General features: G+C 49.7%; 1 pseudogene; it reads left to right on the top strand.

Moving 5' to 3' along the window:
* Positions 1 to 12,799: 12,799 nt before the first annotated feature.
* LOC134930423 (5S ribosomal RNA) lies at positions 12,800 to 12,919 on the top strand (annotated as a pseudogene).
* Positions 12,920 to 25,596: the final 12,677 nt, after the last annotated feature.

Below are 25,596 nucleotides of genomic sequence, written 5' to 3'. Positions count from 1 at the left end.
GAAACTGACCTATCAGAGAACTGTCTCTCCCGCTGCCGCACAGCACCCGGGTGACCAGTCAGTGATGCTGTGACCAGACCAGTGTCCGCCCATGGGCGAGATATGTTATATACAGGGAAACTGACCTATCAGAGAACTGTCTCTCCCACTGCCGCACAGCACCCGGGTGACCAGTCAGTGATGCTGTGACCAGACCAGTGTCCGCCCATGGGCGAGATATGTTATATACAGGGAAACTGACCTATCAGAGAACTGTCTCTCCCGCTGCCGCACAGCACCCAGGTGACCAGTCAGTGATGCTGTGACCAGACCAGTGTCCGCCCATGGGCGAGATATGTTATATACAGGGAAACTGACCTATCAGAGAACTGTCTCTCCCGCTGCCGCACAGCACCCAGGTGACCAGTCAGTGATGCTGTGACCAGACCAGTGTCCGGCCATGGGCGAGATATATTATATACAGGGAAACTGACCTATCAGAGAACTGTCTCTCCCGCTGCCGCACAGCACCCAGGTGACCAGTCAGTGATGCTGTGACCAGACCAGTGTCCGCCCATGGGCGAGACATGTTATATACAGGGAAACTGACCTATCAGAGAACTGTCTCTCCCACTGCCGCACAGCACCCAGGTGACCAGTCAGTGATGTCTATGACCAGACCAGTGTGCGGCCATGGGCGAGACATGTTATATACAGGGAAACTGACCTATCAGAGAACTGTCTCTCCCACTGCCGCACAGCACCCGGGTGACCAGTCAGTGATGCTGTGACCAGACCAGTGTCCGCCCATGGGCGAGATATGTTATATACAGGGAAACTGACCTATCAGAGAACTGTCTCTCCCACTGCCGCACAGCACCCAGGTGACCAGTCAGTGATGCTGTGACCAGACCAGTGTCCGCCCATGGGCGAGATATGTTATATACAGGGAAACTGACCTATCAGAGAACTGTCTCTCCCGCTGCCGCACAGCACCCAGGTGACCAGTCAGTGATGCTGTGACCAGACCAGTGTCCGCCCATGGGCGAGACAAGTTATATACAGGGAAACTGACCTATCAGAGAACTGTCTCTTCCACTGCCGCATAGCACCCAGGTGACCAGTCAGTGATGCTGTGACCACACCAGTGTCCGCCCATGGGCGAGACATGTTATATACAGGGAAACTGACCTATCAGAGAACTGTCTCTCCCACTGCCGCACAGCACCCGGGTGACCAGTCAGTGATGCTGTGACCAGACCAGTGTCCGGCCATGGGCGAGACATGTTATATACAGGGAAACTGACCTATCAGAGAACTGTCTCTCCCACTGCCGCACAGCACCCAGGTGACCAGTCAGTGATGCTGTGACCAGACCAGTGTCCGCCCATGGGCGAGACATTATTGTTATATACAGGGAAACTGACCTATCAGAGAACTATCTCTCCCGCTGCCGCACAGCACCCAGGTGACCAGTCAGTGATGCTAAGACCAGACCAGTGTCCGCCCATGGGCGAGATATGTTATATACAGGGAAACTGACCTATCAGAGAACTGTCTCTCCCACTGCCGCACAGCACCCGGGTGACCAGTCAGTGATGCTGTGACCAGACCAGTGTCCGCCCATGGGCGAGATATGTTATATACAGGGAAACTGACCTATCAGAGAACTTTCTCTCCCGCTGCCGCACAGCACCCAGGTGACCAGTCAGTGATGCTGTGACCAGACCAGTGTCCGTCCATGGGCGAGATATGTTATATACAGGGAAACTGACCTATCAGAGAACTGTCTCTCCCGCTGCCGCACAGCACCCGGGTGACCAGTCAGTGATGCTGTGACCAGACCAGTGTCCGCCCATGGGCGAGATATGTTATATACAGGGAAACTGACCTATCAGAGAACTGTCTCTCCCACTGCCGCACAGCACCCGGGTGACCAGTCAGTGATGCTGTGACCAGACCAGTGTCCGCCCATGGGCGAGATATGTTATATACAGGGAAACTGACCTATCAGAGAACTGTCTCTCCCGCTGCCGCACAGCACCCAGGTGACCAGTCAGTGATGCTGTGACCAGACCAGTGTCCGGCCATGGGCGAGATATGTTATATACAGGGAAACTGACCTATCAGAGAACTGTCTCTCCCACTGCCGTACAGCACCCGGGTGACCAGTCAGTGATGCTGTGACCAGACCAGTGTCCGCCCATGGGCGAGATATGTTATATACAGGGAAACTGACCTATCAGAGAACTGTCTCTCCCACTGCCGCACAGCACCCGGGTGACCAGTCAGTGATGCAGTGACCAGACCAGTGTCCGCCCATGGGCGAGATATGTTATATACAGGGAAACTGACCTATCAGAGAACTGTCTCTCCCGCTGCTGCACAGCACCCAGGTGACCAGTCAGTGATGCTGTGACCAGACCAGTGTCCGCCCATGGGCGAGACATGTTATATACAGGGAAACTGACCTATCAGAGAACTGTCTCTCCCACTGCCGCACAGCACCCGGGTGACCAGTCAGTGATGCTGTGACCAGACCAGTGTCCGGCAATGGGCGAGACATGTTATATACAGGGAAACTGACCTATCAGAGAACCGTCTCTCCCACTGCCGTACAGCACCCGGGTGACCAGTCAGTGATGCTGTGACCAGACCAGTGTCCGCCCATGGGCGAGACATGTTATATACAGGGAAACTGACCTATCAGAGAATTGTCTCTCCCGCTGCCGCACAGCACCGGGGTGACCAGTCAGTGATGCTGTGACCAGACCAGTGTCCGGCCATGGGCGAGATATATTATATACAGGGAAACTGACCTATCAGAGAACTGTCTCTCCCGCTGCCGCACAGCACCCGGGTGACCAGTCAGTGATGCTGTGAACAGACCAGTGTCCGCCCATGGGCGAGATATGTTATATACAGGGAAACTGACCTATCAGAGAACTTTCTCTCCCGCTGCCGCACAGCACCCAGGTGACCAGTCAGTGATGCTGTGACCAGACCAGTGTCCGCCCATGGGCGAGATATGTTATATACAGGGAAACTGACCTATCAGAGAACTGTCTCTCCCACTGCCGCACAGCACCCGGGTGACCAGTCAGTGATGCTGTGACCAGACCAGTGTCCGCCCATGGGCGAGATATGTTATATACAGGGAAACTGACCTATCAGAGAACTGTCTCTCCCACTGCCGCACATCACCCGGGTGACCAGTCAGTGATGCTGTGACCAGACCAGTGTCCGCCCATGGGCGAGATATGTTATATACAGGGAAACTGACCTATCAGAGAACTTTCTCTCCCGCTGCCGCACAGCACCCAGGTGACCAGTCAGTGATGCTGTGACCAGACCAGTGTCCGCCCATGGGCGAGATATGTTATATACAGGGAAACTGACCTATCAGAGAACTGTCTCTCCCGCTGCCGCACAGCACCCGGGTGACCAGTCAGTGATGCTGTGACCAGACCAGTGTCCGCCCATGGGCGAGATATGTTATATACAGGGAAACTGACCTATCAGAGAACTGTCTCTCCCGCTGCCGTACAGCACCCGGGTGACCAGTCAGTGATGCTGTGACCAGACCAGTGTCCGGCCATGGGCGAGATATGTTATATACAGGGAAACTGACCTATCAGAGAACTGTCTCTCCCGCTGCCGCACAGCACCCGGGTGACCAGTCAGTGATGCTGTGACCAGACCAGTGTCCGCCCATGGGCGAGATATGTTATATACAGGGAAACTGACCTATCAGAGAACTGTCTCTCCCGCTGCCGCACAGCACCCAGGTGGCCAGTCAGTGATGCTGTGACCAGACCAGTGTCCGCCCATGGGCGAGATATATTATATACAGGGAAACTGACCTATCAGAGAACTGTCTCTCCCGCTGCCGCACAGCACCCAGGTGACCAGTCAGTGATGCTGTGACCAGACCAGTGTCCGCCCATGGGCGAGACATGTTATATACAGGGAAACTGACCTATCAGAGAGCTGCCGGCTACAATCACTACTTGCAGAGATCATTATATGATGTTATGGTCAGAGCAGTAACCCCAGGACGGTTATGAAGGTAACAGCTAGTTCCCCCAGGAAATTATATTACCAGAGCGTGTTCCTATATTATGTGCCTGTTGTATTATATTGCTTGCGTGTCCACAAAAAGGATTGTATACCTCCCAACTGTCCCGATTTTCTTGGGACAGTCCCGCTTTCTGGGACAGTGCCGCTGGCCCACCCGAGGATCGGTGTCCCCGGGTGAGTGGCGCAGATGGGAGACTGTCTGTCACCTGCTAAGCAGAGCAGCGTCTATTCACTGGGCGAGAGGGGCAGGGGGCATGTCAGCAGCTCACAGAGCACTGGCCAGGCCATGCCCGATAGTCACATAAATGGGGCGTGGATCATGGTCGCGACATTCTCACAAAGCCACGCCCCCTTTCCCCGAGGACATGACCCTTTTTCTGGAGCACAGTCCATGCCCACACAGCACTGGTCACACCCACTCAGCACTGGTCACAGCCACTCAGCACTGGTCACAGCCACTCAGCACTGGTCACATCCAAACATCACTGGTCACATCCAAACATCACTGGTCACTCCCACACGGCACTGGTCACACCCACACAGCACTGGTCACACCCACACGGCACTGGTCAGACCCACACGGCACTGGTCACATTCAAACATCACTGGTCACGCCCACACAGCACTGGTCACACCCACATGGCGCTGGTCACACCCACTCAGCACTGGTCACACCCACACAGCACTGGTCACACCCACGCAGCACTGGTAACACCCACACGGCACTGGTCACACCCACACGGCACTGGTCACACCCACACGGCGCTGGTCACACCCACTCAGCACTGGTCACACCCACACAGCACTGGTCACACCCACGCAGCACTGGTCACACCCACACGGCACTGGTTACACCTCCTCTGCTTCTCACATTGCGCCCTTAAACAGTATCAGTCCTCGGCCTGTGTGGCCATTAATTCAGCCCTGGCCTTGTGGGTAACAAGAGGTCCCCTTTATACCACTCAGCAGCAGATGGAACTCCGAGGTACAATACTTTAACCTTCCTCTTACTGGTATCTGTGCCACCTCTCTGAGGGCTCCCCCAGCGGTAAAGGTGTATAAATCCCCTCCTCCCTCTTACTGGTATCTGTGCCGCCTCTCTAAGGGCTCCCCCAGCGGTAAAGGTGTATAAGCCGCCTCCTTCCTCTTACTGGTATCTGTGCCGCCTCTCTAAGGGCTCCCCCAGCGGTAAAGGTGTATAAGCCGCCTCATTCCTCTTACTGGTATCTGTGCCGCCTCTCTAAGGGCTCCCCCAGCGGTAAAGGTGTATAAGCCGCCTCCTTCCTCTTACTGGTATCTGTGCCGCCTCTCTAAGGGCTCCCCCAGCGGTAAAGGTGTATAAGCCGCCTCCTCCCTCTTACTGGTATCTGTGCCGCCTCTCTGAGGGCTCCCTCAGCGGTAAAGGTGTATAAGCCGCCTCCTTCCTCTTACTGGTATCTGTGCCGCCTCTCTAAGGGCTCCCCCAGCGGTAAAGGTGTATAAGCCGCCTCCTCCCTCTTACTGGTATCTGTGCCGCCTCTCTGAGGGCTTCCCCAGTGGTAAATGTGTATAAGCCGCCTCCTCCCTCTTACTGGTATCTGTGCCGCCTCTCTAAGAGCTTCCCCAGTGGTAAAGGTGTATAAGCCGCCTCCTCCCTCCTACTGGTATCTGTGCCGCCTCTCTAAGGGCTCCCCCAGTGGTAAAGGTGTATAAGTCCCCTCCTCCCTCTTACTGGTATCTGTGCCGCCTCTCTAAGGGCTCCCCCAGCGGTAAAGGTGTATAAGTCCCCTCCTCCCTCTTACTGGTATCTGTGCCGCCTCTCTAAGAGCTCCCCCAGTGGTAAAGGTGTATAAGCCGCCTCCTCCCTCCTACTGGTATCTGTGCCGCCTCTCTAAGGGCTCCCCCAGTGGTAAAGGTGTATAAGCCGCCTCCTTCCTCTTACTGGTATCTGTGCCGCCTCTCTAAGGGCTCCCCCAGCGGTAAAGGTGTATAAGCCGCCTCCTCCCTCTTACTGGTATCTGTGCCGCCTCTCTGAGGGCTCCCCCAGTGGTAAAGGTGTATGAGCCGCCTCCTCCCTCTTACTGGTATCTGTGCCGCCTCTCTGAGAGCTCCCCCAGTGGTAAAGGTGTACGAGCCGCCTCCTCCCTCTTACTGGTATCTGTGCCGCCTCTCTAAGGGCTCCCCCAGCGGTAAAGGTGTATAAGCCGCCTCCTCCCTCTTACTGGTATCTGTGCCGCCTCTCTGAGGGCTCCCCCAGTGGTAAAGGTGTATAAGCCACCTCCTCCCTCTTACTGGTATCTGTGCCGCCTCTCTGAAGGGTGCTCCTGCCCATATGGCTCCTCCTGGCTCTGTACTGCTCCCAGTCCGTGCAGTGGTGCAGTAGTTCGTACCACAAAGTCCTGGTCAAGAATGTGCACCGTCAGCACTGGAGCGGGTACCAGAGCATCCTTCAATGACTGGAATGCCAACTCACAAGCGGGTGCAAAGTCCACTGACTTGGGGATGCCCTCCCTAGTCATCTCTGTAAGGGGGTTTACTACAAAACTAAAGTCGGTGACAACATGTCCGCAGGGCCTTACAGGTTCTAAGGTCAGTACCTGTCTGGGTGATGTGGGCCGGGAACAGCCTCTGGTCCCTCTGCTTTGGGCCTACCCCTGTCTCCTCCCACACGGTGCCCCAGGCACTGCACCACTGACATTCCTGTAACGACACGCGATGACACAGCCGGCGCGGCGTGTCGCACAGTGGTAAAAGACACGTGGTTACTTTCCTAGCCCTGGTCCTACCCATGGACTACACTAATTGTTGATCTGTATTTGGCTATATACTAGGAAATATTGTATTATATTGTATGATGTTATTGTTACAAGGGAACAGTTATGTTTTCGATGTATGTATATATATATATATATATATATATATATATGTATTGGTTATTGTGATAGTTTGTAAAATAATGTTCCCCCCATGTGACTGCTCAGATAACCTGTGTGTTTGCTGTTGGGTAGATACAGCCAGTCTCAGATGTCAGGCCATACAACCCCCTCATTCTTCCCCACACAATGGATTCCAGGCCACACAATCAGATTAAGTAAAGTTAATTTAGTTAACATCTATTGTGGCCTAGGGGACATGCCTGGACATGTGAAAGTAGGTTTGCTCTGAAACTGTTCTTGGGGTGTCACCTTATTGTAGGAAAGACAAAGGTTTTGATAATAGAAAACAGGGGAGGTGAGAGAGATCTGAGAGAGAAGGTCAGAGAGTGGCAGGAGACTCTCTCTCTGTCAGGAGTTCCAGGAGGGAATTGTCGTGTAGAATTGGATCACAGAAGTGTGCTGAGCTGTTTATAACCCATTCTGTTTAATAAACCACTGTTGGTTTTTCATCTACCACCGTGACTGAGTGATTTGGAACCCAGTATCCTCACAATCCCTATCTGGCAACTGTCCTAACTGTCAGACCTGCCCTCCAATCCTCCTCTGTCGACCTATGACTCGGGAAACCTACCCTGTCACCTAGGTCTGCTCTTTCCTCCTTGTCCGCTACCTGTGCCACAGTGATGGCAGCCAGATCACCAGCCTCTGGATCCTGTGTGGCATCCACTACAGGGAGGCTGCATGTCTTCCCCGATCTACTGCACACAGGCAGGGGACCTGGTATGTCTGAGCAACTTGCTGCAAGGGTTCTCCTATGGGCAGTGCCCCAACTGCCAATGTATGGCACCAGCCTTACAGTTGGGCTGGGCATCATCCGACATTCCAGACCAGGGTAAGCTCTGTGTCAGGCACTTCAGGGTACGGTCTATCTCTGAGTGGCTGTCCAAAGGGGTTTCGCTGGCAACCAACACCGGTTGTGCAGGAAAGTTTCCTGGGTGGACCAGTTGGACACATTCCCTATGTGGTCTATCCCTTTCCACTTTCCTGGCTACTCTGTACCTTGACCCTTCCCGCCAGGTCACACTTCCTGCCCCAAACCTGTCAAGGCCACTGCCAGAGTGGCGCCTCATGCCTTTTAGGGTGGGGTCAGAGAGCTGAGCCTCCCTAAACTCCTGCCTGCAGTCCGCAATCTCTCCTAAATTGGGACACTCTACAGGGGGATCTAGGGGGGGGGGGACTACTAGGGTCAGTCTGGTGGGGGTCAGTCACGGAAAGGTCAGTGTGGTTTCCCATACTCACTGCCGGATTTGGCAAACCACTTGGGTCAGGAGCATCATTGGGCACCCCCACAGGTTCAACGAGCTGTAACCAACATCCTCTGCGTTGCTAGGGGACGTAGGCATACCAGAGTGAAAAGGCATGCGGGGTCGATGTGCCGATCTAGCCGCTGTAATCTTCTCCTCTGGTCTGGTTGAGGCTGTGGTTGGCTGTGCTGGCAGTTGTCTAGCAGCTGTAATCTTTTACTCTGGGCTGGGCTATGCTGGAGTAGCTGATGTCAATGGTGGTGGCGGAACTTGACTCCGGGATATGGCGCCAGCAAAAGTGGTGACGATCCCACCACCCAGGTCATTTCGTAGGACCACATCAATTGGGAGACCATCCATGATGGCAACTTCCCGCAACTCTGGTCCAGCTCCCCAGTCCAGGTAGACTCTTTCCATGGGAACCACTTTCTCCGTTACATCTGCCATGGGGACCTTAGCAGTGTGACCCTGCAATACTGCAGCAGTATCTGTAAGGTGGGGGCTCACCACAGTGATTGAGGCCCCAGAGTCTCTTATGTCTTCCCCCTGCAGGGGTACCACGTGGACCGGCTGCAGGTGCCTCCACATATTGTGTAGGGGCTGTTTGGCCATGCAGGTGACTCTCTCCGCAGAGTGCACCTGTCTCTCGCCACACTCCATCGGACTGACTGGAGGGGGAACAGTCTCTGTAGGCTCATCTCCTCTCGTCAAACAAGCGAGCCGGGCTCCAGCACTCGGATTTGGGGCACGAGTCTGGGGTGCTTGGGATGCAGGACAGTTCATCCTCAGATGTCCGATTTTCCCACAGCCGTAGCACTTCTTCTCCAGTCGTGGCACCGATGATCTCTGATCAGTTGCAGGGACACTGCAATGCTGTTGCTGGCCAAGAGCACCCAGGTTGGAAGATGCTTGTCTTTGGGGGTGATGAGCTGAAGAGGGGGATCCCCTTGGTGGTACAGTCTTTTGGGGCTGGCTGCTGGTTGGGCGCTTCTGCCGCTGTGGCCAAATTGCCACATACTTGTCGGCTAACTGGGCAGCCATCTTTAAGCTGGGTGACTCCCGGTCTAGCACCCACTCCTTCATTTCTGGGGTGCACCTACGATAGGTCGATCAGTGCGTCCCATGTAGTGGCTTCAGAATCCTTCAACCACTTCACCACGTACTGCCGCAGCTGGGTGGCGAACTGCTCATGGGTGCTGCTAGGATTCTTGGGCAAGTCTCTGAATTTCTTCCTGTTTGACTCTGGAGTGATGAAGAATCGCTGGAGGAGGGCCTTCGTGACTTCATCGTAAACCCCACAGTCCTCCGTGGCCACTCCTCGATAGGCCTCCAAGGTCTTTCCATGCAGAGTGGGCACAAGGTGTCTCACCCACTCCGACTTGGGTAAGTCATGTAGTCTGCAAGTCCTTTCAAAAACTTGTAAATGTCCATCAATGCTCCCATCACTGTCTGCAAACTTGGCAAACTGAATGCGTCCCGATCTGTGTGCAGCAGCTGACAACGGCTCCCGGGGTACCACTGCCTGTGGTGCCCGCTCCTCATGCCACATCCGAATGACAAGCATGCGTTCTTGCTCCATGGCCCTTTCCCCCAATTCTGCTAGCCGATCTGCTAGGCTATCCGTGCCGCGTCCCCTGGGACGTTGGGATCCTGGCCCTGCTAGGGAATGTTGAGAAACATGGCTGTTGCGAGAGGGGGCGGGGCTTGTGGGTCTCACTGTTTCCTTATGAAGGTCCACTGGTGGGCCGTCCTCTCCGATGCTGACACCGTCAGTGCTTTCCACCTCCGCCCAGCGGGACTCCTCCAAGCTCATGAGTGCCGTCTTCATGACGCTCTTGGACGCGTTGTAAGGGATCTCCACAACCTTCTGCTGACACACGATCTCCAAATCATCCTTGGCCATTCCGCTGAAATCCGCCATCTTGTGCGTTCTCCTGCGCTGCAGTTAGTCCTCTCCTGAGTAACTCAGCTTCTCCAATTGGGTGACCGAAAAGCCGCCTGGGATTATCCCACTGCTACCACCAATTTCTGTGACCGGACGGGGCTGTACGAAAGCCCGCACTGCTTTTGCGTCCCGTCCCCAGTACACAGAATGGATGTTTAGGTCACGCCGGACCTGTACACCTGGGGATTCCGGCGTACCATCAGTAAATGCCTGTTACTGACTCCACCCACTGCGCAGTGGGCGGGTATATGCTGCCACCACCAAACTCCTAACCTGCCGTGGCGTTTGGAACCATGGTTCTGCTCTGTACGCGTCGACACACCGCCTTACCACACCTGTGTGGTGTTGATGAATCCCCAAACGTTGCTTGCCCAAGCCCAGCACAGTAGCAGGCCGAAGGCGGAGTTTGGAGACGCTGGTTACACCCTGGACAGCCGGAAAACGGAGCTAGGTTTCGCCTAGCCCTGCAGGTCACAAGATGAAGCGGTCTTCTTGAGGCAAATTATATTTATGTGCAATAGTTCTAAAGAGAACTTTTCCTTATTGCTAGGGGCAACAGCATACAGCAAGATATTCACAGCAGAAAGTAGTTGGTATAATACACCTGGAGGCTCACAGGCCTCCTATTTTTATCTCAGTTCTATACACAGTACCACAGGGGGGTAAGCCCTCCCTGTCTTCTCCAACCAATCAGGTTATCGCACAAAATAAAATAAATACAAGTTACATTTCAAAAGTTAACAATAAGATAAAGCACATTCCTGCTCCTCTTCATATATAACCAAACCAGTGGCTTTCCTAAACACAATCTGATTACCATGTTCCTGTCTCTTTCACACATGTAAATATAACTTGAATTTCAATTGCATTCATCCTCTCACACATAGACAACGGCCCTCATTCCGAGTTGTTCGTTCGCTAGCTGCTTTTAGCAGCATTGCACACGCTAAGCCGCGGCCCTCTGGGAGTGTATCTTAGCTTCGCAGAATTGCGAGCGAAAGATTAGCAGAATTGCTAATAGAAATTTCTTAGCAGTTTCTGAGTAGCTCGAGACTTACTCCTACACTGCGATCAGTTCAGTCAGTTTCGTTCCTGATTTGACGTCACAAACACACCCAGCGTTCGCCCAGACACTCCCCCGTTTCTCCAGACACTCCCGCGTTTTTCCCTGACACGCCTGCATTTTTCCGCACACTCCCAGAAAACGTCCAGTTTCCGCCCAGAAACACCCACTTCCTGTCAATCACACTACGTTCAGCAGAACGATGAAAAAACCTTGTTAGGCCGTGAGTAAAATACCAAACTTTTGTGCAAATTTACTTGGCGCAGGCGCACTGCGAACATTGCACATGTGCAATTTGCGCCTAATCGCTCCGTAGCTAAAAAAAATAACGAGCGAACAACTCGGAATGACCCCCAACGTTCTTATAAGTTACACATGAATCTGCATCACACATAATGCCGCCTAGGAAATCTTAATTGTTGTTACACGAAACCCACTAGTTTGTATTTGTAAAACACAATCTGATTTAGCAGCCACTTGTGTCTCCATGCAAAACCAGTTTCGGCTTATCACACCACAGGAGATGCTGAAAGCACAGTCTTCTTTCCAAACCTTAGTTTGTACCTGAAAGAAAATGTTTTCCCACCAGAAGGCCGGCTAATCGACACCCTGCTTTAGCTAGGACAATTAACATATGACTGGCTATGTACAAGTTGCTGAACAACAATCGTCAAGGTCTTTTAGAAACAAAATAACTTACACTTTTTTCATAAGTGGAAAAAAGGCTTTTTTTGGGACCACAGTAGTCTGCAATAAACTTCTAATACCCTCTGAAAAACTGATTTATGACGCTAAATTGCGTTATGGATAAAGCAATTTCACGCACTGTCTCTATGTGCTTATTAAGGATAGGTTAAGTCCTATAGCTATCTGAACATTATAGCGCATGTATATATTCTGATTGCTCCAAGAGGTGCTGGATTTGTGTGGTACCCAATAGGTATTGGGAGTGAACTGGTATATTCTTAAGTATGGCAGATTATTGTACAAAGAATCTTCAAGCTGTGGTTTAGCTTCAACTTTGCAGCAAACTGCTACTTGATTATCTTTATGTACATTGCCATCTGCTATGGGTATCGAAGAATATTCATAGCTGTTTTTTTGCTCTCTCTCTCACTATAGCCACTCTGACACGTTGTAAGAATTTTTTTGCAAATGTATGATCAGGCTTTAGAGGCTCACATATATTGAGAATTTGATTCGGTGTGTGTGATATAAATTATTAGAGGCTACATATACCATATTTTTGAGGTTGAATACACAACAATTACGACAGCAACAGGATTGCTATAATTGTCGCCTCATCGTATATCACCACTTTATCCCGGCTATGGAAGTGGACGCCCTTGCATAGAATATTTATATATGATAATTGTCCTCATCGTAATTTTGCTAAATTGCACAGTGGACGTCCCTGCATATAATTATTGCACATGATTAATATATTGCTATAATTTCATTTCCATGGGCATAAGATAATTCTAGATACTGAACATACGACTGATTCAGATCACCTTTGATATATAATTTTGGCGATACGGGTATTGGGATTGACTGAACGGACAGATTAAATAATTGCGGACATACCCCGCTGGAGATGCCTGATCTCGTCTGATCTTGGAAGCCAAGCAGTGGAGGGCCGGGTCAGTACTCGGATGGGAGACCACCCTGGAACACCCTGGTACTGCAAAAAATTATTCTGCCCGATCTAGAGTGATCCCCAATAATACCAATTGGCATTCGGTTCTGTATGATTTATGATTTAATTTTCTACGACTAAATAATCCTGAATAGGATTGCTGTAGAACAAATGATGGTCATATATTACACAAAGGCGTTACTATGATCATAGTAAATCCACTAGCCCAAAGATTTGGATTTCCGGTTCTTATTGTGGTATTGAAAACCACATGAATTATACACAACACAGTGTTATATTTTCGCGTAGCTATATTATTCACGTACAATTCACTCCTATAATCACCTTTTAATAATGAATAAATAAAGTTATGTTTTATCAGAATTGATTAATACACACCCAATCCTCTGAATTTGAGTGCTCCCACACAAGAGTCTATTTTCCAACTCTCTATTGTTGGGTTTTCTTAGTTGATACTTTTCTCATAAGTGCCCTGTCCACGCAGTTCTATAACCGTGCAGTCATTCTCCAACTACGCACAGCGCAGCAATATAACATTTAGTTATGTATAGTGCATGGTGCCTAGAGCCAAGTGTTCCTTTTTAAAATGGCACCTAGTGCCCATTGTCCATTTAAAATGGGGCATGGCAGCTAAGGGTTAACCCCTTCAGCGCCGCGGCTGCCATTATCCATGTGGCTGGGGTCTCTCCAGCCACAGATGGAAATTCAGTGCTGCCTGCATGTGGCACTGAACTTTCGTCCAGCTCTGAATCAGGTCCACAGTGTGAGTGCAACTGGAGCAAATCCACGCTAACACAGGAAGAACATACAAACTCCACATAGATAGGGTGGTCAGGAATCATGATCTCAGTGCTGTGATTCTGCAATACTCACCACCGTCATACCGTTCCCCTAACAATAACGCACATTATCCCTTGTCACTGTCTCTATTATTCACTTTAATATAATACTATGGGGTATATTTAGGGTTAGGAGGTATATTTACTAAAATGAAATGCAGGTTTTTAGAAGTGGAGATGTTACTCATAGCAACCAGTCAGATTCTAGCTGGAAGTGGAGATGTTACCCATAGCAACCAGTCAGATTCTAGCTGGAAGTGGAGATGTTACCTATAGCAACCAGTCAGATTCTAGCTGGAAGTGGATATGTTACCAATAGCAACCAGTCTGATTCTAGCTGGAAGTGGAGGTTACCCATAGCAACCAGTCAGATTCTAGCTGGAAGTGGAGATGTTGGCCCATAGCAACCAGTCAGATTCTAGCTGGAAGTGGAGATGTTACCCATAGCAACCAGTCAGATTCTAGCTGGAAGTGGAGATGTTACCTATAGCAACCAGTCAGATTCTAGCTGGAAGTGGATATGTTACCAATAGCAACCAGCCTGATTCTAGCTGGAAGTGGAGGTTACCCATAGCAACCAGTCAGATTCTAGCTGGAAGTGGAGATGTTGGCCCATAGCAACCAGTCAGATTCTAGCTGGAAGTAGAGATGTTACCTATAGCAACCAGTCAGATTCTAGCTGGAAGTGGATATGTTACCAATAGCAACCAGTCTGATTCTAGCTGGAAGTGGAGGTTACCCATAGCAACCAGTCAGATTCTAGCTGGAAGTGGAGATGTTGGCCCATAGCAACCAGTCAGATTCTAGCTGGAAGTGGAGGTTACCCATAGCAACCTGTCAGGTTCTAGCTGGAAGTGGAGATGTTGGCCCATAGCAACCAGTCAGATTCTAGCTGGAAGTGGAGATGTTACCCATAGCAACCAGTCAGATTCTAGCTGGAAGTGGAGATGTTACCTATAGCAACCAGTCAGATTCTAGCTGGAAGTGGATATGTTACCAATAGCAACCAGTCTGATTCTAGCTGGAAGTGGAGGTTACCCATAGCAACCAGTCAGATTCTAGCTGGAAGTGGAGATGTTGGCCCATAGCAACCAGTCAGATTCTAGCTGGAAGTGGAGATGTTACCCATAGCAACCAGTCAGATTCTAGCTGGAAGTGGAGATGTTACCCATAGCAACCTGTCAGATTATAGCTGGAAGTGGAGATGTTGGCCCATAGCAACCAGTCAGATTCTAGGTGAAAGTGGAGATGTTACCCATAGCAACCAGTCAGATTCTAGCTGGAAGTGGAGATGTTGGCCCATAGCAACCAGTCAGATTCTAGCTGGAAGTGGAGATGTTACCCATAGCAGCCAGTCAGATTCTAGCTGGAAGTGGAGATGTTACCCATAGCAACCAGTCAGGTTCTAGCTGTAAGTGGAGATGTTACCCATAGCAACCAGTCAGATTCTTGCTGGAAGTGGAGATGTTACCAATAGCAACCAGTCAGATTCTAGCTGGAAGTGGAGATGTTACCCACAGCAACCAGTCAGATTCTAGCTGGAAGTGGAGATGTTGGCCTATAGCAACCAGTCAGATTCAAGGTGAAAGTGGAGATGTTACCCATGGCAACCAGTCAGATTCTAGCTGGAAGTGGAGATGTTGGCCCATAGCAACCAGTCAGATTCTAGCTGGAAGTGGAGATGTTGGCCCATGGCAACCAGTCAGATTCTAGATGGAAGTGGATATGTTACCAATAGCAACCAGTCTGATTCTAGCTGGAAGTGGAGGTTACCCATAGCAACCAGTCAGATTCTAGCTGGAAGTGGAGATGTTACCCATAGCAACCAGTCAGATTCTAGCTGAAAGTGGAGATGTTACCCATAGCAGCCAGTCAGATTCTAGCTGGAAGTGGAGATGTTACCTATAGCAACCAGTCAGATTCTAGCTGGAAGTGGATATGTTACCAATAGCAACCAGTCTGATTCTAGCTGGAAGTGGAGGTTACCCATAGCAACCAGTCAGATTCTAGCTGGAAGTGGAGATGTTGGCCCATAGCAACCAGTCAGATTCTAGCTGGAAGTGGAGATGTTACCCATAGCAACCAGTCAGATTCTAGCTGGAAGTGGAGATGTTACCCATAGCAACCTGTCAGATTATAGCTGGAAGTGGAGGTTACCCATAGCAACCTGTCAGGTTCTAGCTGGAAGGGGAGATGTTGGCCCATAGCAACCAGTCAGATTCTAGCTGGAAGTGGAGATGTTACCCATAGCAGCCAGTCAGATTCTAGCTGGAAGTGGAGATGTTACCCATAGCAACCAGTCAGGTTCTAGCTGTAAGTGGAGATGTTACCCATAGCAACCAGTCAGATTCTAGCTGAAAGTGGAGATGTTACCCACAGCAACCAGTCAGATTCTAGCTGGAAGTGGAGATGCTACCCACAGCAACCAGTCAGATTCTAGCTGGAAGTGGAGATGTTGGCCCATAGCAACCAGTCAGATTCTAGCTGAAAGTGGAGATGTTACCCATAGCAACCAGTCAGATTCTAGGTGGAAGTGGAGATGTTGGCCCATAGCAACCAGTCAGATTCTAGGTGAAAGTGGAGATGTTACCCATAGCAACCAGTCAGATTCTAGCTGGAAGTGGAGATGTTGGCCCATAGCAACCAGTCAGATTCTAGCTGGAAGTGGAGATGTTACCCATGGCAACCAGTCAGATTCTAGCTGGAAGTGGAGATGTTGGCCCATAGCAACCAGTCAGATTCTTGCTGGAAGTGGAGATGTTACCCATAGCAACCAGTCAGATTCTAGCTGGAAGTGGAGATGTTACCCACAGCAACCAGTCAGATTCTAGCTGGAAGTGGAGATGTTGGCCTATAGCAACCAGTCAGATTCAAGGTGAAAGTGGAGATGTTACCCATGGCAACCAGTCAGATTCTAGCTGGAAGTGGAGATGTTGGCCCATAGCAACCAGTCAGATTCTAGCTGGAAGTGGAGATGTTGGCCCATGGCAACCAGTCAGATTCTAGATGGAAGTGGAGATGTTACCCATAGCAACCATTCAGATTCTAGCTGGAAGTGGAGATGTTACCCATAGCAGCCAGTCAGATTCTAGCTGGAAGTGGAGATGTTACCCATAGCAACCAGTCAGGTTCTAGCTGTAAGTGGAGATGTTACCCATAGCAACCAGTCAGATTCTAGCTGAAAGTGGAGATGTTACCCACAGCAACCAGTCAGATTCTAGCTGGAAGTGGAGATGTTACCCACAGCAACCAGTCAGATTCTAGCTGGAAGTGGAGATGTTGGCCCATAGCAACCAGTCAGATTCTAGCTGAAAGTGGAGATGTTACCCATAGCAACCAGTCAGATTCTAGGTGGAAGTGAAGATGTTACCCATAGCAACCAGTCAGATTCTAGCTGGAAGTGGAGATGTTACCCATGGCAACCAGTCAGATTCTAGCTGGAAGTGGAGATGTTGGCCCATAGCAACCAGTCAGATTCTAGGTGAAAGTGGAGATGTTACCCATAGCAACCAGTCAGATTCTAGCTGGAAGTGGAGAATTGGCCCATAGCAACCAGTCAGATTCTAGCTGGAAGTGGAGATGTTACCCATAGCAACCAGTCAGATTCTAGCTGGAAGTGGAGATGTTGGCCCATAGCAACCAGTCAGATTCTAGCTGGAAGTGGAGATATTGGCCCATAGCAACCAGTCAGATTCTAGCTGGAAGTGGAGATGTTGGCCCATAGCAACCAGTCAGATTCTAGCTGGAAGTGGAGATGTTACCCATAGCAACCAGTCAGATTCTAGCTGGAAGTGGAGATGTTACCCATAGCAACCAGTCAGATTCTAGCTGGAAGTGGAGATGTTACCCACGGCAACCAGTCAGATTCTAGCTGTAAGTGGAGATGTTACCCATAGCAACCAGTCAGATTCTAGCTGGAAGTGGAGATGTTGGCCTATAGCAACCAGTCAGATTCTAGGTGAAAGTGGAGATGTTGGCCTATAGCAACCAGTCAGATTCTAGCTGGAAGTGGAGATGTTGGCCCATAGCAACCAGTCAGATTCTAGCTGGAAGTGGAGATGTTGGCCCATAGCAACCAGTCAGATTCTAGCTGGAAGTGGAGATGTTACCCATAGCAACCAGTCAGATTCTAGCTGGAAGTGGAGATGTTACCCATAGCAACCAGTCAGATTCTAGCTGAAAGTGGAGATGTTACCCATAGCAACCAGTCAGATTCTTGCTGGAAGTGGAGATGTTACCCATAGCAACCAGTCAGATTCTAGCTGAAAGTGGAGATGTTACCCATAGCAACCAGTCAGATTCTAGCTGGAAGTGGAGATGTTGGCCCATAGCAACCAGTCAGATTCTAGCTGGAAGTGGAGATGTTGGCCCATAGCAACCAGTCAGATTCTAGCTGAAAGTGGAGATGTTACCCATAGCAACCAGTCAGATTCTAGGTGGAAGTGGAGATGTTACCCATAGCAACCAGTCAGATTCTAGCTGGAAGTGGAGATGTTACCCATGGCAACCAGTCAGATTCTAGCTGGAAGTGGAGATGTTGGCCCATAGCAACCAGTCAGATTCTAGGTGAAAGTGGAGATGTTACCCATAGCAACCAGTCAGATTCTGGCTGGAAGTGGAGATGTTGGCCCATAGCAACCAGTCAGATTCTAGCTGGAAGTGGAGATGTTACCCATAGCAACCAGTCAGATTCTAGCTGGAAGTGAAGATGTTACCCATGGCAACCAGTCAGATTCTAGCTGGAAGTGGAGATGTTGGCCCATAGCAACCAGTCAGATTCTAGCTGAAAGTGGAGATGTTACCCATAGCAACCAGTCAGATTCTAGGTGGAAGTGGATATGTTACCCATAGCAACCAGTCAGATTCTAGATGGAAGTGGAGATGTTGGCCCATAGCAACCAGTCAGATTCTAGGTGAAAGTGGAGATGTTACCCATAGCAACCAGTCAGATTCTGGCTGGAAGTGGAGATGTTGGCCCATAGCAACCAGTCAGATTCTAGCTGGAAGTGGAGATGTTACCCATAGCAACCAGTCAGATTCTAGCTGGAAGTGAAGATGTTACCCATGGCAACCAGTCAGATTCTAGCTGGAAGTGGAGATGTTAGCCTATAGCAACCAGTCAGATTCTAGCTGGAAGTGGAGATGTTACCCATGGCAACCAGTCAGATTCTAGCTGGAAGTGGAGATGTTGGCCCAAAGCAACCAGTCAGATTCTTGCTGGAAGTGGAGATGTTACCCATAGCAACCAGTCAGATTCTAGCTGGAAGTGGAGATGTTACCCACAGCAACCAGTCAGATTCTAGCTGGAAGTGGAGATGTTGGCCTATAGCAACCAGTCAGATTCAAGGTGAAAGTGGAGATGTTACCCATGGCAACCAGTCAGATTCTAGCTGGAAGTGGAGATGTTGGCCCATAGCAACCAGTCAGATTCTAGCTGGAAGTGGAGATGTTGGCCCATGGCAACCAGTCAGATTCTAGATGAAAGTGGAGATGTTACCCATGGCAACCAGTCAGATTCTAGCTGGAAGTGGAGATGTTACCCATAGCAACCAGTCAGATTCTAGCTGGAAGTGGAGATGTTACCCATAGCAACCAGTCAGATTCTAGCTGAAAGTGGAGATGTTACCCATAGCAACCAGTCAGATTCTAGATGGAAGTGGAGATGTTACCCATGGCAACCAGTCAGATTCTAGCTGGAAGTGGAGATGTTGGCCCATAGCAACCAGTCAGATTCTAGCTGGAAGTGGAGATGTTACCCATGGCAACCAGTCAGATTCTAGCTGGAAGTGGAGATGTTGGCCCATAGCAACCAGTCAGATTCTAGCTGGAAGTGGAGATGTTGGCCCATGGCAACCAGTCAGATTCTAGATGGAAGTGGAGATGTTACCCACAGCAACCAGTCAGATTCTAGCTGGAAGTGGAGATGTTGGCCTATAGCAACCAGTCAGATTCAAGGTGAAAGTGGAGATGTTACCCATGGCAACCAGTCAGATTCTAGCTGGAAGTGGAGATGTTGGCCCATAGCAACCAGTCAGATTCTAGCTGGAAGTGGAGATGTTGGCCCATGGCAACCAGTCAGATTCTAGATGGAAGTGGATATGTTACCAATAGCAACCAGTCTGATTCTAGCTGGAAGTGGAGGTTACCCATAGCAACCAGTCAGATTCTAGCTGGAAGTGGAGATGTTACCCATAGCAACCAGTCAGATTCTAGCTGAAAGTGGAGATGTTACCCATAGCAGCCAGTCAGATTCTAGCTGGAAGTGGAGATGTTACCTATAGCAACCAGTCAGATTCTAGCTGGAAGTGGATATGTTACCAATAGCAACCAGTCTGATTCTAGCTGGAAGTGGAGGTTACCCATAGCAACCAGTCAGATTCTAGCTGGAAGTGGAGATGTTGGCCCATAGCAACCAGTCAGATTCTAGCTGGAAGTGGAGATGTTACCCATAGCAACCAGTCAGATTCTAGCTGGAAGTGGAGATGTTACCCATAGCAACCTGTCAGATTATAGCTGGAAGTGGAGGTTACCCATAGCAACCTGTCAGGTTCTAGCTGGAAGGGGAGATGTTGGCCCATAGCAACCAGTCAGATTCTAGCTGGAAGTGGAGATGTTACCCATAGCAGCCAGTCAGATTCTAGCTGGAAGTGGAGATGTTACCCATAGCAACCAGTCAGGTTCTAGCTGTAAGTGGAGATGTTACCCATAGCAACCAGTCAGATTCTAGCTGAAAGTGGAGATGTTACCCACAGCAACCAGTCAGATTCTAGCTGGAAGTGGAGATGCTACCCACAGCAACCAGTCAGATTCTAGCTGGAAGTGGAGATGTTGGCCCATAGCAACCAGTCAGATTCTAGCTGAAAGTGGAGATGTTACCCATAGCAACCAGTCAGATTCTAGGTGGAAGTGGAGATGTTGGCCCATAGCAACCAGTCAGATTCTAGGTGAAAGTGGAGATGTTACCCATAGCAACCAGTCAGATTCTAGCTGGAAGTGGAGATGTTGGCCCATAGCAACCAGTCAGATTCTAGCTGGAAGTGGAGATGTTACCCATGGCAACCAGTCAGATTCTAGCTGGAAGTGGAGATGTTGGCCCATAGCAACCAGTCAGATTCTTGCTGGAAGTGGAGATGTTACCCATAGCAACCAGTCAGATTCTAGCTGGAAGTGGAGATGTTACCCACAGCAACCAGTCAGATTCTAGCTGGAAGTGGAGATGTTGGCCTATAGCAACCAGTCAGATTCAAGGTGAAAGTGGAGATGTTACCCATGGCAACCAGTCAGATTCTAGCTGGAAGTGGAGATGTTGGCCCATAGCAACCAGTCAGATTCTAGCTGGAAGTGGAGATGTTGGCCCATGGCAACCAGTCAGATTCTAGATGGAAGTGGAGATGTTACCCATAGCAACCATTCAGATTCTAGCTGGAAGTGGAGATGTTACCCATAGCAGCCAGTCAGATTCTAGCTGGAAGTGGAGATGTTACCCATAGCAACCAGTCAGGTTCTAGCTGTAAGTGGAGATGTTACCCATAGCAACCAGTCAGATTCTAGCTGAAAGTGGAGATGTTACCCACAGCAACCAGTCAGATTCTAGCTGGAAGTGGAGATGTTACCCACAGCAACCAGTCAGATTCTAGCTGGAAGTGGAGATGTTGGCCCATAGCAACCAGTCAGATTCTAGCTGAAAGTGGAGATGTTACCCATAGCAACCAGTCAGATTCTAGGTGGAAGTGAAGATGTTACCCATAGCAACCAGTCAGATTCTAGCTGGAAGTGGAGATGTTACCCATGGCAACCAGTCAGATTCTAGCTGGAAGTGGAGATGTTGGCCCATAGCAACCAGTCAGATTCTAGGTGAAAGTGGAGATGTTACCCATAGCAACCAGTCAGATTCTAGCTGGAAGTGGAGAATTGGCCCATAGCAACCAGTCAGATTCTAGCTGGAAGTGGAGATGTTACCCATAGCAACCAGTCAGATTCTAGCTGGAAGTGGAGATGTTGGCCCATAGCAACCAGTCAGATTCTAGCTGGAAGTGGAGATATTGGCCCATAGCAACCAGTCAGATTCTAGCTGGAAGTGGAGATGTTGGCCCATAGCAACCAGTCAGATTCTAGCTGGAAGTGGAGATGTTACCCATAGCAACCAGTCAGATTCTAGCTGGAAGTGGAGATGTTACCCATAGCAACCAGTCAGATTCTAGCTGGAAGTGGAGATGTTACCCACGGCAACCAGTCAGATTCTAGCTGTAAGTGGAGATGTTACCCATAGCAACCAGTCAGATTCTAGCTGGAAGTGGAGATGTTGGCCTATAGCAACCAGTCAGATTCTAGGTGAAAGTGGAGATGTTGGCCTATAGCAACCAGTCAGATTCTAGCTGGAAGTGGAGATGTTGGCCCATAGCAACCAGTCAGATTCTAGCTGGAAGTGGAGATGTTGGCCCATAGCAACCAGTCAGATTCTAGCTGGAAGTGGAGATGTTACCCATAGCAACCAGTCAGATTCTAGCTGGAAGTGGAGATGTTACCCATAGCAACCAGTCAGATTCTAGCTGAAAGTGGAGATGTTACCCATAGCAACCAGTCAGATTCTTGCTGGAAGTGGAGATGTTACCCATAGCAACCAGTCAGATTCTAGCTGAAAGTGGAGATGTTACCCATAGCAACCAGTCAGATTCTAGCTGGAAGTGGAGATGTTGGCCCATAGCAACCAGTCAGATTCTAGCTGGAAGTGGAGATGTTGGCCCATAGCAACCAGTCAGATTCTAGCTGAAAGTGGAGATGTTACCCATAGCAACCAGTCAGATTCTAGGTGGAAGTGGAGATGTTACCCATAGCAACCAGTCAGATTCTAGCTGGAAGTGGAGATGTTACCCATGGCAACCAGTCAGATTCTAGCTGGAAGTGGAGATGTTGGCCCATAGCAACCAGTCAGATTCTAGGTGAAAGTGGAGATGTTACCCATAGCAACCAGTCAGATTCTGGCTGGAAGTGGAGATGTTGGCCCATAGCAACCAGTCAGATTCTAGCTGGAAGTGGAGATGTTACCCATAGCAACCAGTCAGATTCTAGCTGGAAGTGAAGATGTTACCCATGGCAACCAGTCAGATTCTAGCTGGAAGTGGAGATGTTGGCCCATAGCAACCAGTCAGATTCTAGCTGAAAGTGGAGATGTTACCCATAGCAACCAGTCAGATTCTAGGTGGAAGTGGATATGTTACCCATAGCAACCAGTCAGATTCTAGATGGAAGTGGAGATGTTGGCCCATAGCAACCAGTCAGATTCTAGGTGAAAGTGGAGATGTTACCCATAGCAACCAGTCAGATTCTGGCTGGAAGTGGAGATGTTGGCCCATAGCAACCAGTCAGATTCTAGCTGGAAGTGGAGATGTTACCCATAGCAACCAGTCAGATTCTAGCTGGAAGTGAAGATGTTACCCATGGCAACCAGTCAGATTCTAGCTGGAAGTGGAGATGTTAGCCTATAGCAACCAGTCAGATTCTAGCTGGAAGTGGAGATGTTACCCATGGCAACCAGTCAGATTCTAGCTGGAAGTGGAGATGTTGGCCCAAAGCAACCAGTCAGATTCTTGCTGGAAGTGGAGATGTTACCCATAGCAACCAGTCAGATTCTAGCTGGAAGTGGAGATGTTACCCACAGCAACCAGTCAGATTCTAGCTGGAAGTGGAGATGTTGGCCTATAGCAACCAGTCAGATTCAAGGTGAAAGTGGAGATGTTACCCATGGCAACCAGTCAGATTCTAGCTGGAAGTGGAGATGTTGGCCCATAGCAACCAGTCAGATTCTAGCTGGAAGTGGAGATGTTGGCCCATGGCAACCAGTCAGATTCTAGATGAAAGTGGAGATGTTACCCATGGCAACCAGTCAGATTCTAGCTGGAAGTGGAGATGTTACCCATAGCAACCAGTCAGATTCTAGCTGGAAGTGGAGATGTTACCCATAGCAACCAGTCAGATTCTAGCTGAAAGTGGAGATGTTACCCATAGCAACCAGTCAGATTCTAGATGGAAGTGGAGATGTTACCCATGGCAACCAGTCAGATTCTAGCTGGAAGTGGAGATGTTGGCCCATAGCAACCAGTCAGATTCTAGCTGGAAGTGGAGATGTTACCCATGGCAACCAGTCAGATTCTAGCTGGAAGTGGAGATGTTGGCCCATAGCAACCAGTCAGATTCTAGCTGGAAGTGGAGATGTTGGCCCATGGCAACCAGTCAGATTCTAGATGGAAGTGGAGATGTTACCCATGGCAACCAGTCAGATTCTAGCTGGAAGTGGAGATGTTACCCATAGCAACCAGTCAGATTCTAGCTGGAAGTGGAGATGTTGGCCTATAGCAACCAGTCAGATTCTAGGTGAAAGTGGAGATGTTACCCATGGCAACCAGTCAGATTCTAGCTGGAAGTGGAGATGTTGGCCCATAGCAACCAGTCAGATTCTAGCTGGAAGTGGAGATGTTGGCCCATAGCAACCAGTCAGATTCTAGCTGGAAGTGGAGATGTTGGCCCATAGCAACCAGTCAGATTCTAGCTGGAAGTGGAGATGTTGGCCCATAGCAACCAGTCAGATTCTAGCTGGAAGTGGAGATGTTACCCATAGCAACCAGTCAGATTCTAGCTGAAAGTGGAGATGTTACCCATAGCAACCAGTCAGATTCTAGCTGGAAGTGGAGATGTTACCCATAGCAACCAGTCAGATTCTAGCTGAAAGTGGAGATGTTACCCATAGCAACCAGTCAGATTCTAGCTGGAAGTGGAGATGTTACCCATAGCAACCAGTCAGATTCTAGCTGGAAGTGGAGATGTTACGCATAGCAACCAGTCAGATTCTAGCTGAAAGTGGAGATGTTACCCATTGCAACCTGTCAGATTCTAGCTGGAAGTTGAGATGTTGGCCCATAGCAACCAGTCAGATTCTAGCTGGAAGTGGAGATGTTACCCATAGCAACCAGTCAGGTTTTAGCTGGAAGTGGAGATGTTGGCCCATAGCAACCAGTCAGAATCTAGCTGGAAGTGGAGATGTTACCCATAGCAACCAGTCAGATTCTAGCTGGAAGTGGAGATGTTACGCATAGCAACCAGTCAGATTCTAGCTGGAAGTGGAGATGTTGGCCCATAGCAACCAGTCAGATTCTAGCTGGAAGTGGAGATGTTACCCATAGAAACCAGACAGATTCTAGCTGGAAGTGGAGATGTTACGCATAGCAACCAGTCAGATTCTAGCTGGAAGTGGAGATGTTGGCCCATAGCAACCAGTCAGATTCTAGCTGGAAGTGGAGATGTTACCCATAGCAACCAGTCAGAATCTAGCTGGAAGTGGAGATGTTACACATAGCAACCAGTCAGATTCTAGCTGGAAGTGGAGATGTTGGCCCATAGCAACCAGTCAGATTCTAGCTGGAAGTGGAGATGTTACCCATAGCAACCAGTCAGATTCTAGCTGGAAGTGGAGATGTTACCCATAGCAACCAGTCAGATTCTATGGGCCAACATCTCTATGGCCCTCCTCCAGACTCCAGTTATAGGAACTGTGCCCAGGGAGACGGACATTTCAAGGAAAGGAATTATTGTTAACTAAGGTGGGACACATACCAGCTCAAACCTCAAACACGCCGTACAACATGGCATTTAACAGAAAACCAGTCAACGGCATGAACAACGGCAGCAACAGGCTGACCACAACGCAACACAACTCGTGTGAGTCCGCACTGGGACGGGCGCCCAGCATCCTCTACGGACTAAGAGAAAAGGATTTACCGGTAGGTATTAAAATCCTATTTTCTCATACGTCCTAGAGGATGCTGGGGACGCTTCAAAGACCATGGGGTTTATACCAAAGCTTCAGAACGGGCGGGA

The sequence above is a fragment of the Pseudophryne corroboree genome, chromosome 5, assembly GCF_028390025.1.
Source record: "Pseudophryne corroboree isolate aPseCor3 chromosome 5, aPseCor3.hap2, whole genome shotgun sequence".
Lineage (NCBI taxonomy): Eukaryota > Metazoa > Chordata > Amphibia > Anura > Myobatrachidae > Pseudophryne > Pseudophryne corroboree.
The sequence above is the reverse complement of the archived record's forward strand: the minus strand, read 5'-3'. Positions and strand labels throughout refer to the sequence as shown.